Here is a 12,235-nt window from a genome sequence, read left to right as displayed (position 1 = left end):
GACATATTCAAAGCAAGAAAAACCATACCCAGTGTAACTGTCCTTCAAAAATGAAGGTGAGATAAAGACAATTCCAGATTTTAAAAACTAAGAGAATATAACAGACTTGAGTTACAGAAATGCTACAGGGAGTGCTTCAGGCAAAAGAGAAACGGCGTCAGATGGTAACTTCACAGGAAGGAACAAAGGACGCTGAAAATGCTAAACACGTGGACAGGCACAGAGATGGACGCTTTCCCCCGGATTTCTTTAGAAGATTCATGACGATTGAAAACGAAGACTCACAATACTGGGTTGATAATAAATACAGAGGTAGTATATGCGGCAACAAGAGCACGAAAGAGGAACAGAAATAGAGCTGTATTGGTGCAAAGTTCTATTTTACCAGAAACAAATCAGTATTAACTCAAAGAAGATTGTGCTAAGCTGTATACTGAAATCCCTAGAACCAACTCAGAAAGAAAAAAGAAAATACAGCTAAAAAGCTAATAGAGTAATTAAAATGGTATACTAAACAATATTTGTGCAATACAAAATAGGGTAAGACATGTATTTGTTTAAAACAAAGGAAGGGAGGAAAAAGAGGAACAAAGATCGCATAAATAGAAAACAGCAACTAGCAGAATTAAACCCAACCATGCCAATAATTACATTAAATATGAATAAATATTAAAGAAAACAATTTTGAAAAAGAACAATGTTGGAGAACTCATATTTAAAAACCTATTATGAAGTTAAATACAAGAATTAAGATCATGTGGTACTAGCACAAAGACAGACATGTAGGTCAAGGGAACAAAAATTAGAATCCAGAAATAAATGCTTACATTTATGGCCATTTTTTTTTAAAGAGTTTCAATCTGACAAAGTAATTCAATGGGTCAAAGCACAGTCTTTTCAACAAACTGTATTGGGATAACTGGATATTCATATGTAAAAAGATAAATTTAGATCTTTGCCTGAAATCATATATAGAAATTAACTACAAATGGTCCTACATCTAAATGTAAGAGCTAAAGCTATGAAACTCTTAGGGAAACATGGGAGAAAATCTTTGCAATATTAGTTTAGGCCAATAGTTTTCAACTGGAGGTGATTTTGCCTCCTGGGGACATTTAGCAACGTCTGTAAACATTTTTGGTTGTCATGACTTTGAAGTGGGGTGACCAGTTCTGGCACCTAATGGCCTGAGATGCTGTTAAATATCCTACAACACACAGGATAGTCTCTACAACAAAGAATTATCTGGCCCCACATGTCAGTAGTGCCCAAAGTTGATAAACATTGGGTTGGGCAAAGAGTTCTTAGATACAACAACAAAAGCACAAACCATGAAAGAAAAAAAAAGGTAGGTAAATCAGACTTCATCAAAATAAAAAACTTGGGTACTTCAAAAGATGCCATTAAGAAAATGAAAAGACAAGTCACACTTTGGGAGAATATATTTACAACTCATATACATGGGGAAACAATGGAAACAGTGACAGATTTTCTTGGACTTCAAAATCACTGTGGATGGTGCAGTCCTAAAATTAAAAGATGTTTGCTCTTTGGAAGAAAAGCAATGACAAACCTAGACAGCATATTAAAAAGCAGAGACATTACCTTGCCTTCAAAGGCCGGTATAGTCAAAGCTATGGTTTTTCTAGTAGTCATGTATGGATGTGAGAGCTGGACAATAAAAAAGGCTGAGTGCCAAAGAATTAATGCCTTTGAACTGCAGTGTTGGAGAAGACTATTGAGAGTCCCTTGGATTGAAAGGAGATCAAACCAGTGAATCCTAAAGGAAATCAGTCCTGAATATTCACTGGAAGGACTGATGCTGAAGCTCTAATACTTTGGCCACTTGATTCGAAGAGCTGACTCATTGGAAAAGACCCTGATGCTGAGAAAGATTGAAGGCAGAAGGAAAAGGGGACAACAGAGGATGAAATAGTTGGATGGCATCACTGACTCAATGGACATGAGTTTGAGCAAACTCCAGAAGATAGAGAAGGACAGGGAAGGCTGGCGTGCTGCAGTCCATGGAGTCTCAAAGAGTAAGACATGTCTTAATGACTGAACAACAAATGATATGTTGAATTCCTAACCTCCAGTACCTCAGAATGTGACCTTAATTGGAAATAGGTTTGTTGTAGATGTAATTAGCTATGATGAAGTCATATTGCAGTAGGGTGGGCCCCTAATTCAATGTGACTGGCGCCCTTACAAAATGATGTGAAGACACACAGGTGAGAAATACACCTGCAAGTCAAGGAATGCTAAGGACCTCCAGCAACACCTGGAGCTAAGAAGGCGTGGAACAGGCTCCCCCAGAGAGAGTGTGGCCCTGCTGACACCTTAATTTTGGACTCCTAGGTTCCAGGGCTGTGAGAAAATACCTTTCTGTTGTTTGAAGCCAACCAGTCTGTAGAACTTCGTTAGACCAGCCCTAGGAAAGTAATGCAGCTAAGCAAGAACATAAAAGATGCTCAGCATCATTAGAAACTGGGGAAACACAGACTAAAAACGCAGTGTGGGACTTCCCTGGCAGTCCAGTAGTTAAGAATCTGCCTGCCAATGCAGGGGACACAGGTTTGGTCCCTGGTCCAGGAACTAAGATACTACATGCTGAGGAGCAACTAAGCCCGTGTGCGGCAACTACTGAAGCCCGCATGCCCGAGAGCCTGTGCGCTGCAGGAGAATCCATTGCCATGAGAAGCCCACTCATTGCAATTAGAGAGTAGCCCCTGCTCGCTGCAACTAGAGAAAGCCCGAGCACAACAGTGAAGACCCAGCACAGCCAAAAATAAGTAAATAAACAATAATTTAAAAACCATGATGTAATATCACTTCATATCCACTAGGATGGCTATAATTAATTGAAACAACAGACAAATAAAAAACACTGGTGTGGATGTGGGAGGGCTTCTCAGGTAGCAGTAGTGGTGAAAGAAGCTGCCTGCCAGTGCCAAAGCAGGAGACGTAAGCGACTCAGGTTCAAGCCCTGGGTTGGGAAATCCCCTAAGCAGGACACGGCAACCCACTTCAGTATTTTTGCCTGGAAAATCCCCTGGACAGAGGAGCGTGGCGGGCTACAGTCTACGGGATTGCAAAGAGTCCGATATGACTGAAGCTACTTAGCACAGCAGAGGATGTGGAGAAATTGGAGCCCGAAAGCCTTCTTCAGCGATCAATGCAAGGAAATAGAGGAAAACAACAGAATGGGAAAGACTAGGGATCTCTTCAAGAAAATCAGAGATACCAAAGGAACATTTCATGCAAAGATGGGCTCGATAAAGGACAGAAATGGTATGGACCTAACAGAAGCAGAAGATATTAAGAAGAGATGGCAAGAATACACAGAAGAACTGTACAAAAAAGATCTTCACGACCTAGATAATCACTATGGTGTGATCACTGACCTACAGCCAGACATCCTGGAATGTGAAGTCAAGTGGGCCTTAGAAAGCATCACTACAAACAAACCTAGTGGAGGTGATGGAATTCCAGTTGAGCTATTCCAAACCCTGAAAGATGATGCTGTGAAAGTGCTGCACTCATTATGCCAGCAAATTTGGAAAACTCAGCAGTGGCCACAGGACTAGAAAAGGTCAGTCTTCATTCCAATCTCAAAGAAAGGCAATCCCAAAGAATGCTCAAACTACCGCACAATTGCACTCATCTCACATGCTAGTAAAGTAATGCCCAAAATTCTCCAAGCCAGGCTTCAGCAATATGTGAACCGTGAACTTCCTGATGTTCAAGCTGGTTTTAGAAAAGGCAGAGGAACCAGAGATCAAATTGCCAACATCTGCTGGACCATCGAAAAAGCAAGAGAGTTCCAGAAAAGCATCTATTTCTGCTTTATTGACTATGCCAAAGCCTTTGACTGTGTGGATCACAATAAACTGTGGACAATTCTGAAAGAGATGGGAATACCAGACCACCTGATCTGCCTCTTGAGAAACCTGAATGCAGGTCAGGAAGCAAGAGTTAGAACTGGACATGGAACAACAGACTGGTTCAAAATAGGAAAAGGAGTTCATCAAGGATGTATATTATCACCCTGTTTATTTAACTTTTATGCAGAGTACATCATGAGAAACGCTGGACTGGAAGAAACACAAGCTGGAATCAAGATTGCTGGGAGAAATATCAATAACCTCAGATATGCAGATGACACCACCCATATGGCAGAAAGTGAAGAGGAACTCAAAAGCCTCTTGATGAAAGTGAGGGTAGAGAGTGAAAAAGTTGGCTTAAAGCTCAACATTCAGAAAACGAAGATCATGGCATCCGGTCCCATCACTTCATGGGAAATAGATGGGGAAACAGTGGAAACAGTGCCAGACTTTATTTTTCTGGGCTCCAAAATCACTGCAGATGGTGACTGCAGCCATGAAATTAAATGACGCTTACTTCTTGGAAGGAAAGTTATGACCAACCTAGATAGCATATTCAAAAGCAGAGACATTATTTTGCCAACAAAGGTTCGTCTAGTCAAGGCTATGGTTTTTCCTGTGGTCATGTATGGATGTGAGAGTTGGACTGAGTGCCGAAGAATTGATGCTTTTGAACTGTGGTGTTGGAGAAGACTCTTGAGAGTCCCTTGGACTGCAAGGAGATCCAACCAATCCATTCTGAAGGAGATCAGCCCTGGGATTTCTTTGGAAGGAATGATGCTAAAGCTGAAGCTCCAGTACTTTGGCCACCTCATACGAAGAGTTGACTCATTGGAAAAGACTCTGATGCTGGGAGGGATTGGGGGCAAGAGGAGAAGGGGACGACAGAGGATGAGACGGCTGGATGGCATCACTGACTCGATGGACGTGAGTCTCAGTGAACTCCGGGAGTTGGTGATGGACAGGGAGGCCTGGCGTGCTGCGATTCATGGGGTCTCAAAGAGTCGGACACGACTGAGCGACTGATCTGATCTGATCTGATCTGATACCTTGGCTGACGTGAATATAAAAATGGGAACAGCCAGTTTGGAAAACATTTGTCCATTTTAAACAAAAATCTGCCATACAACCTAGGAATTCCACTCCTGGGTAACTGCTCAAGAGAAATGAAAATGTATGACCAAACAAAGACTTACTCACAAATGTTCACAGCAACCTTATTTATAATAGCCAGAAAAGTGAAAACTATGCAAATGTCTATCAATGGAAAAACAAAAAGTGGTCTATCCATACAATGGAATATTATTCAGCAATAAAAAGAAATACTGCTTTATTCTATATGGTTAAACCTCAAAAAAATCATACTAAATGAAACCCACCACGTGCAAAAGACTACATACTATATGAAATGTCCAGAAAAGGCCGATCAACAGGGCTAGAAGGCAGATCAGTAGTTTTTTGGGGCTTGAGGGGAGGGAGACAATGGACAGGGATTAACTACAAAAGGGGGCTTCCCTCATAGCTCAGTTGGTAAAGAATCTACCTGAAATGCAGGAGACCTGGGTTAAATTCCTGGATTGGGAAGATCCCCTGGAGAAGGAAATGGCAACCACTCCAGTATTCTTGCCTGGAGAACCCATGGACCGAGGACGTGGCAGGCTGCAGTTCATGGGGTCGAAAGATTCGGACATGACTACAAAAGAGCCTAAGGGACGTTTCTGGGTTGCTGGGAATGTTCTACAGTTGAATTGGGGGGCTAGCAGTGCAACTGTAAATTTACTAAAAATCATTAAACTGTATGTTTAATTGTACAGGTGAAGATCATGGTATGTAAAAAGTGCTTAAAAATAGAAATGCTCTAATCAAACACTCCAGTCAAAGGCAGAGATTGTCAAACTGGATATAAAAGCAGGATCTAGCTATAGCCTGTCTACAAGAGAAGCACTTTATTTATTTATTTATTTTTGGCTGTGCCACACGGCATGTGGGATCTCAGATTCCTGACTGGGAATTGAACCTGCATGCCCTGCATTGGAAGCTTGGAGTCTTAACCACTGGACTGCCAGGAAAATCCCAAGAGAAGCACTTAAATTCCAGGACACCGATAGGCTGAAAGTAAAAGAATGGAAAAAGATATACTATGTGAACAGTAAGCACAACAGAGCTGAAATTGCTGTATTATTATCAGCCAGAGAAAACATACCAGGAACATTACTGGAGAAAAAGACGTTTCCTAATGATAAAGGGGTCAACACTGCGACGATACAACAATCACAAATACGTGTGATTCAAACAAAAGAACTTCAAAACAGATGAAGCAAAACTGACAGAACGGAAAGGGAAAATAGGCAAGAATACAATTATAATCGGCGATTTCTATAGTCCTCTCTTAGTAACTGGTAGAAAAGTAGACAGAAAGATCAGTAAGAACATAAGACTAGTTCCTGGCATAAAAGAGGTGCCTGATAAACACCTGTAAACTAGATGAGTTTTCACTAAATCAGTTTTTGAAAGATTCCCAAAGTTTGATCAACTCGGATGAAGCAGGAGAACACAGCCCGCTATTCGACACCACTGGCTGAGCACAGACTACACACACCAGGCCTCCGCTCAGACTTGGCACAGATATTCCGCCACCCCTGACAACACTGCTGTCTGCTTGGTAGAAATAAAAACTAGGTTTCTGAAGTTAACACCTGAGGGTAAACCCTGGTAAGGGGAGGGCAGTAGGAGACTCAGACTGAAAAAGGCAGCTGGCTTTTCCCATCTGGTAAGGCTTAGGTGGTAACAGATGTCAATTTAGATCGCTAAAACTCTAAATGGAAGGAACTTCTTTCTTGTTTATTGTCAAGTCTTGTGTGTGTGTGAAACCACAAAGTTATTTTGTTTGTATATGAAAGCTACCTTAAAAGGGTTTGTTCTGAGATAAATCTGACTATGGTGGACTGTTGCAGACACCAACTCCCCTAAGGCCAGCAGGCATACTCCCTTGCAAGAGGACCGGTGGCTTCGGCCCTCACCTTCTTAGAGCCTGGCAATGACAGTGCTGTGAGGATGCCCAGCACATTCATTGGAGGAGGGGGCCTGGCCCTGCACCAGCCTATGGGTGAGACCACTTTGACCTTCCTGCCCGCCTGACCTCCAGCCAACTGCAGACACAGCATGGAGTCCGGGTGAAACCACAGACAACCTGCCCAGTTAGCCCACAGAATCGGAAGGAAAAGACTGTTGTTTTTTTTTAAGCCATTAAGATTTGGGGTGGTTTTATCAATTAGCAAAGGCTAACGGGACCTGTCACAAATATAACTGAGCCAACAGTTCAGACTCAGTGTGCGTCCCACTGTATGATTCCCTTTACATAAGTGTCAACAACAGGGCAAGAACTCAAGGTGGGGCTCCTGAGATGCAGAGGGTGGTGGGTTACACAGGTGTGTGCCTTTGGGCCAGGTGAACGTGCCTGTGTCCACTCTTTTGGGTGATTCTCGGCAGAGAGGAGCTATCAGAGCTCCTGTGGGCATCTGCCCTGTCGGCATCCCTCTCTGACAGCCAGTATGTGCCACGTGCCATGCGAGGTGCCGAGGGTGCCCTGGAGAACAAAGCTGACACTGTCCCTGCCCCAGGGGCACTTACAGTTCACTGGTGGAGAATAAAAGGCAGTGCAAATAAACAGCAGCTAAAAGAAGACGAATCCATCATGAAAGGTAATATCAAAATAAAAGCCCAAGAGTAGCCACAGTCAGCTCTTGCCTGGAAAATCCCATGGATGGAGGAGCCTGATAGGCTGCAGTCCATGGGGTCGCTAAGAGTCGGACACGGCTGAGCGACTTCACTTTCACTTTTCACTTTCATGCACTGGAGAAGGAAATGGCAACCCACTCCAGCGTTCTTGCCTGGAGAATCCCAGGGACAGTGGTGCCTGGTGGGCTGCCATCTATGGGGTCGCACAGAGTCAGACACGACTGAATTGACTTAGCAGCAGCAGCAGCCACAATCAGAGGCAACAAAGGCTGCATAACTAAATCCCTGTAGTGTGTCTCCCACATACCACATAGCAATGTTAACTTCCACTTTGCTTCTGCTTTTTTCTATTTCAAGTGAGTTCCCTCTGTTTTTCCCTTTCAAACATGTGACTTAATGTCTGTCTACTCTTAGCAGTAGATCATAAGTTGAATATGCCACGCCTAACCACAGCTTCAAGAGTATCTGTCCATTTCGTAGTTCTTATTCTATAAAACTGAATATGACACGTTGCTCATTTCGCTCACTACTAACAGAAAACTGCTTCTATTTCTATGTTTTACATCACAGACATATTTAATATTTTATATCACTTATGTGGCACACAGAATTTAGACACAAACTGGCTGAATTTGAGTCAAACAGCTCCTGAGCCCTTACAACTAAATGACAGTGATACAAGCAAGGGCCTCGGTTACTACCTGGAGAACCGATGTCTTGAATTCGAAAGTTAGAAGGGATGGCAGTTCATGTACTGTTTTTCCTCTAGTCACATTCCCAGGCCTAGGACACTGTGTCATCTTTGAATGCCTAACTGAAAGTGACTTGATTAGGTAAGTAGAAACAAATTAAATAAAAATTTTTAAATAATGCAGAATGCACTTAAGTATAAGGATTTAACAAATAGGTCAAAATTAGAAATATGTATGTCTCACTACATAAGATGTACTATTTCAAAAATCTGTGATAACAGGAAAAAAGCCATGCACTGCTTTGGTATTTGTTAAAAAAAAAAAATAGATAAGAGAAAAAAATTTCTTGTAGAGTACTGGTTGGCCTTTTCTGCATCTGTTTCCATGGCAACAGATGGTGGACAAATAGGGTTTGTAAATGCCTTGGAATCAAGAGGTGTCTCAGAGCCCTCACCTTGTTTTGAGCCAGCTGATGTCTATTTCCATAGAAACCAGAGTGGAAACGAGGGCAGCAGCCATGAGTCAGCCTGTTGGGTGGTTTGTCCCCGCCAAGGTATGAGAGCATGGGAGCCGTGTTACAGAAGTTAACGAATTTAGAACCAGAAAAAAGCAAAAATCTTAATTGGGAAACACTGGTTTCTTTATTGACTTGGTTAAGTAATGGAAAGGCCCTGCAAGTAACACAGACATAAAACAGACGTTTCTTTGCTAATTAGGTAGCAGGGACTTAAACTCCCATTTGCACCAGGCCAAGCAAGTGAATCACAGAGGGCGATCCATCAGAGGTGATTCACCGAGAGCAGCTGATTCTCTGAACGTGGACTCTGAAGCAGCTTCAGGTGGGTCAACCATCTCATAGGTTGTGCATAAAGATGGCCAGACAAAAAGGGCTTCCCTTGTAGCTCAGTTGGTAAAGAATCTGACTACAATGCAGGAGACCCAGGTTCAATACCTGGATCGGGAAGATCCCCTGGAGAAGGAAATGGCAACTCACTCCAGTATTCTTGCCTGGAGAATCCCATGGACAGAGGAGCCTGGCGGGCTACAGTCCATGGGGTCGCAAGAGTTGGACACGACTTAGCGACTAAACCACCACCACCAGAGAGAAAGGAGTTCACGGCCCAAGCACTCAAGATGTCTCTCTCTGTGGAACACAAGGTCACTCGAAGGAAGTCTGGTCAAAAACTGACTGGTTCTAGACCCCACCACTTTCTCGTTCCAGCCAGATCATGGTAAGGGCCTCCCACAGAAAATCAAGTTCCCCTAACACATGGTATATCCTACACCCCTAAGGCTGTGTGCCCCATTGTCGTTAAATGCATCACCACCCTTCTGGCTATCTAGGGTCAAGGTTCCCAGCCTTCAGTTCCTAATGACATACCAACTCCTGCCAGTTTCACCTCCAGGAGCACCCCCCAACCCCCGAAAACATCGTCTCCCAGCCATAAGCCAAGTCAGCACCACTCCCCTTGCAGCTCCCCTCTGCAGCATCACACAGCAGAGGAGGGCGGGCGCATAGGCTCTCACCCCAGCCTTGGTTTACCCTTTTTCTTATATTTTGTTCAGTGGGAATGATCTCCACCATTCTGTCCTCCAGGTCGTTTATCCATTCTTCTGCCTCAGGTATTCCGCTACTGATTCCTTCTAGTGTATTATTCATCTCTGTCTGTTTGTTCTTTAGTTCCTGTAGGTCTTTGGCAAACATTTCTTGCATCTTCTCCACTGCTTTCCTGAGATCCTAGATGATCGTCACTATCATTAGCAGGTTGATATTAGATTCTATCATTCTATCATTAGATTCTATCAATAGAATCATTCTGAATTCTGTTTCTGGAAGGTGGCCTATTTCCACTTCATTTAGTTGCTTTTCGGGGGTTTTATCTTGTTCCTTCATCTGGGACATAGCTTTCTGCTTTTTCATCCTGATTAACTTCCTATAATGTGATTTTTGTTCTAGCTGCTGTGGGAGTGTGGTTCTTCTTGCTTCTTCTGTCTGCCCTCTGATGGAGGAGGCTAAGAGGCTTCAGTAAGCTGATGGGAAGGACTGGCAGTGGGAAAAACTGCTCTGGTGGGCAGTGCCTTGCTCAGTGAAGCTTTAATCCAATCATCTGCTGATGGTTGGGGTTGTGCTCCCTCCCAGTTAGTTGTCTGGCCTGAGGTGACCCAGCCCTGGGGGAGGACCCAGCCCAACCTCCAAGAGAGCTCACGCCAAGGGGAACCTTCCAGGACTGCTGCTGCTGCCAGTGCCCCCATCCCTGTGGTAACCCCCTGCCGACCCACGCCTACGCAGGAGACCCTCCAACACCAGCAGGTGGTTCTGGTTCAGTCTCCTATGGGGTTGGGAATCCCCAGGGAATCTGTCCCTGAAGGCCAGCAGGATTTGCTTATAGGACTTCCTCAGGACTGGGGGAAACACAGACTCCAGTCTTGGAGGGCACAAACAAAATCCTGTGCATACCAAGGCCCAGAGGAAAGGAGCAGTGACCCCACAGAAGAGTGAAAGTGAAAGCCGCTCAGTCGTGTCCGACTCTTGGAGACCCTGTGGACTGTACAGTCCATGGAATTCTCCAGGCCAGAACACTGGAGTGGGTAGCCGTCCCCTCCTCCAGGGGATCTTCCCAACCCAGGGATCGAAGCCAGGTCTCCCGCATTGCAGGTGGATTCTTTGCCGTCTGAGCCACCAGGGAAGTCCATTCAGATGATACTGGGTTTTAAGTAAATCTAAGCTTTCAGTGGAAACAGTGTCAGACTTTATTTTGGGGGGCTCCAAAATCACTGCAGATGGTGACTGCAGCCATGAAATTAAAAAACGCTTACTCCTTGGAAAAAAAGTTATGACCAACCTAGATAGCATATTCAAAAGCAGAGACATTACTTTGCCAACAAAGGTCCGTCTAGTCAAGGCTATGGTTTTTCCAGTGGTCATGTACGGATGTGAGAGTTGGACTGTGAAGAAAGCTGAGCGCCAAAGAGTTGATGCTTTTGAACCGTGGTGTTGGAGAAGACTCTTGAGAGTCCCTTGGACTGCAAGGAGACCCAACCAGTCCATTCTGAAGGAGACCAGCCCTGGGATTTCTTTGGAAGGAATGATGCTGAAGCTGAAACTCCAGTACTTTGGCCACCTCAATATGAAGAGTTGACTCATTGGAAAAGACTCTGATGCTGGGAGGGATTGGGGGCAGGAGAAGAAGGGGACGACAGAGGATGAGATGGCTGGATGGCATCACCGACTCGATGGACGTGAGTCTCAGTGAACTCTGGGAGTTGGTGATGGACAGGGAGGCCTGGCGTGCTGCAATTCATGGGGTTGCAAAGAGTTGGACACGACTGAGCAACTGAACTGAACTGAATCTCCTGTTAATTTGAACGCACACCAGATCAGCCTTCCTATAGCATAGCTCTGTTCACACCCTTCCCAGGCTGACAAATAGAAATTTCAGTTCAGTTCAGTCGCTCAGTTGTGTTCGACTCTTTGCGACCCCATGGACTGCAGTACACCAGGCCTCCCTGTCCAACACCAACTCCCAGAGTTACTCAAACTCATGTCCATTGAGTTGGTGATGCCATCCAACCATCTCATCCTCTGTCGTCCCCTTCTCCTCCCGCCTTCAATCAAACTTAGGGCTTCACAAATTTCTGTAGACTTGCTCAGCCATACATATACACCTACACATACATATACATATATCCATTCCCCCCCAAACCCCCTTCCATCCAGGTTGCCACATAACATTGAACAGAGTTCTCTGTGCTATACAATAGGTCCTTGATTATCCATTTTGAATATAGCAGTGTGTACATGACCTCCCCAAACTTCCTAACTATCCTTTCCCACACACCCGCCCCCCTGCCCCCACCTTCAACCATAAGAGGACAATTGCTTTCTGATCTGTTAGCCTAGCTGAAGCTCACACCTTCTAT

The 12,235-nt window shown here is 44.2% G+C and overlaps 1 protein-coding gene and 1 long non-coding RNA gene across 3 annotated transcripts in view; one reads left to right on the top strand and one right to left on the bottom strand.

Annotated features, from left to right (window-relative positions):
* ARMC9 (armadillo repeat containing 9) overlaps nt 1-12,235 on the bottom strand; it is a 181,877-nt gene that overhangs the window by 60,363 nt on the left and 109,279 nt on the right. The window lies entirely within an intron of this gene.
* LOC129646865 (uncharacterized) lies at nt 6,068-11,053 on the top strand. The gene is made up of 4 exons (XR_008712204.1): nt 6,068-7,585; nt 8,392-8,455; nt 9,031-9,153; nt 10,272-11,053. It is a non-coding gene; the product is annotated as an uncharacterized LOC129646865 (long non-coding RNA).

The sequence above is a fragment of the Bubalus kerabau genome, chromosome 3 (genome assembly GCF_029407905.1).
Source record: "Bubalus kerabau isolate K-KA32 ecotype Philippines breed swamp buffalo chromosome 3, PCC_UOA_SB_1v2, whole genome shotgun sequence".
NCBI lineage: Eukaryota > Metazoa > Chordata > Mammalia > Artiodactyla > Bovidae > Bubalus > Bubalus kerabau.
The sequence above is the reverse complement of the archived record's forward strand: the minus strand, read 5'-3'. Positions and strand labels throughout refer to the sequence as shown.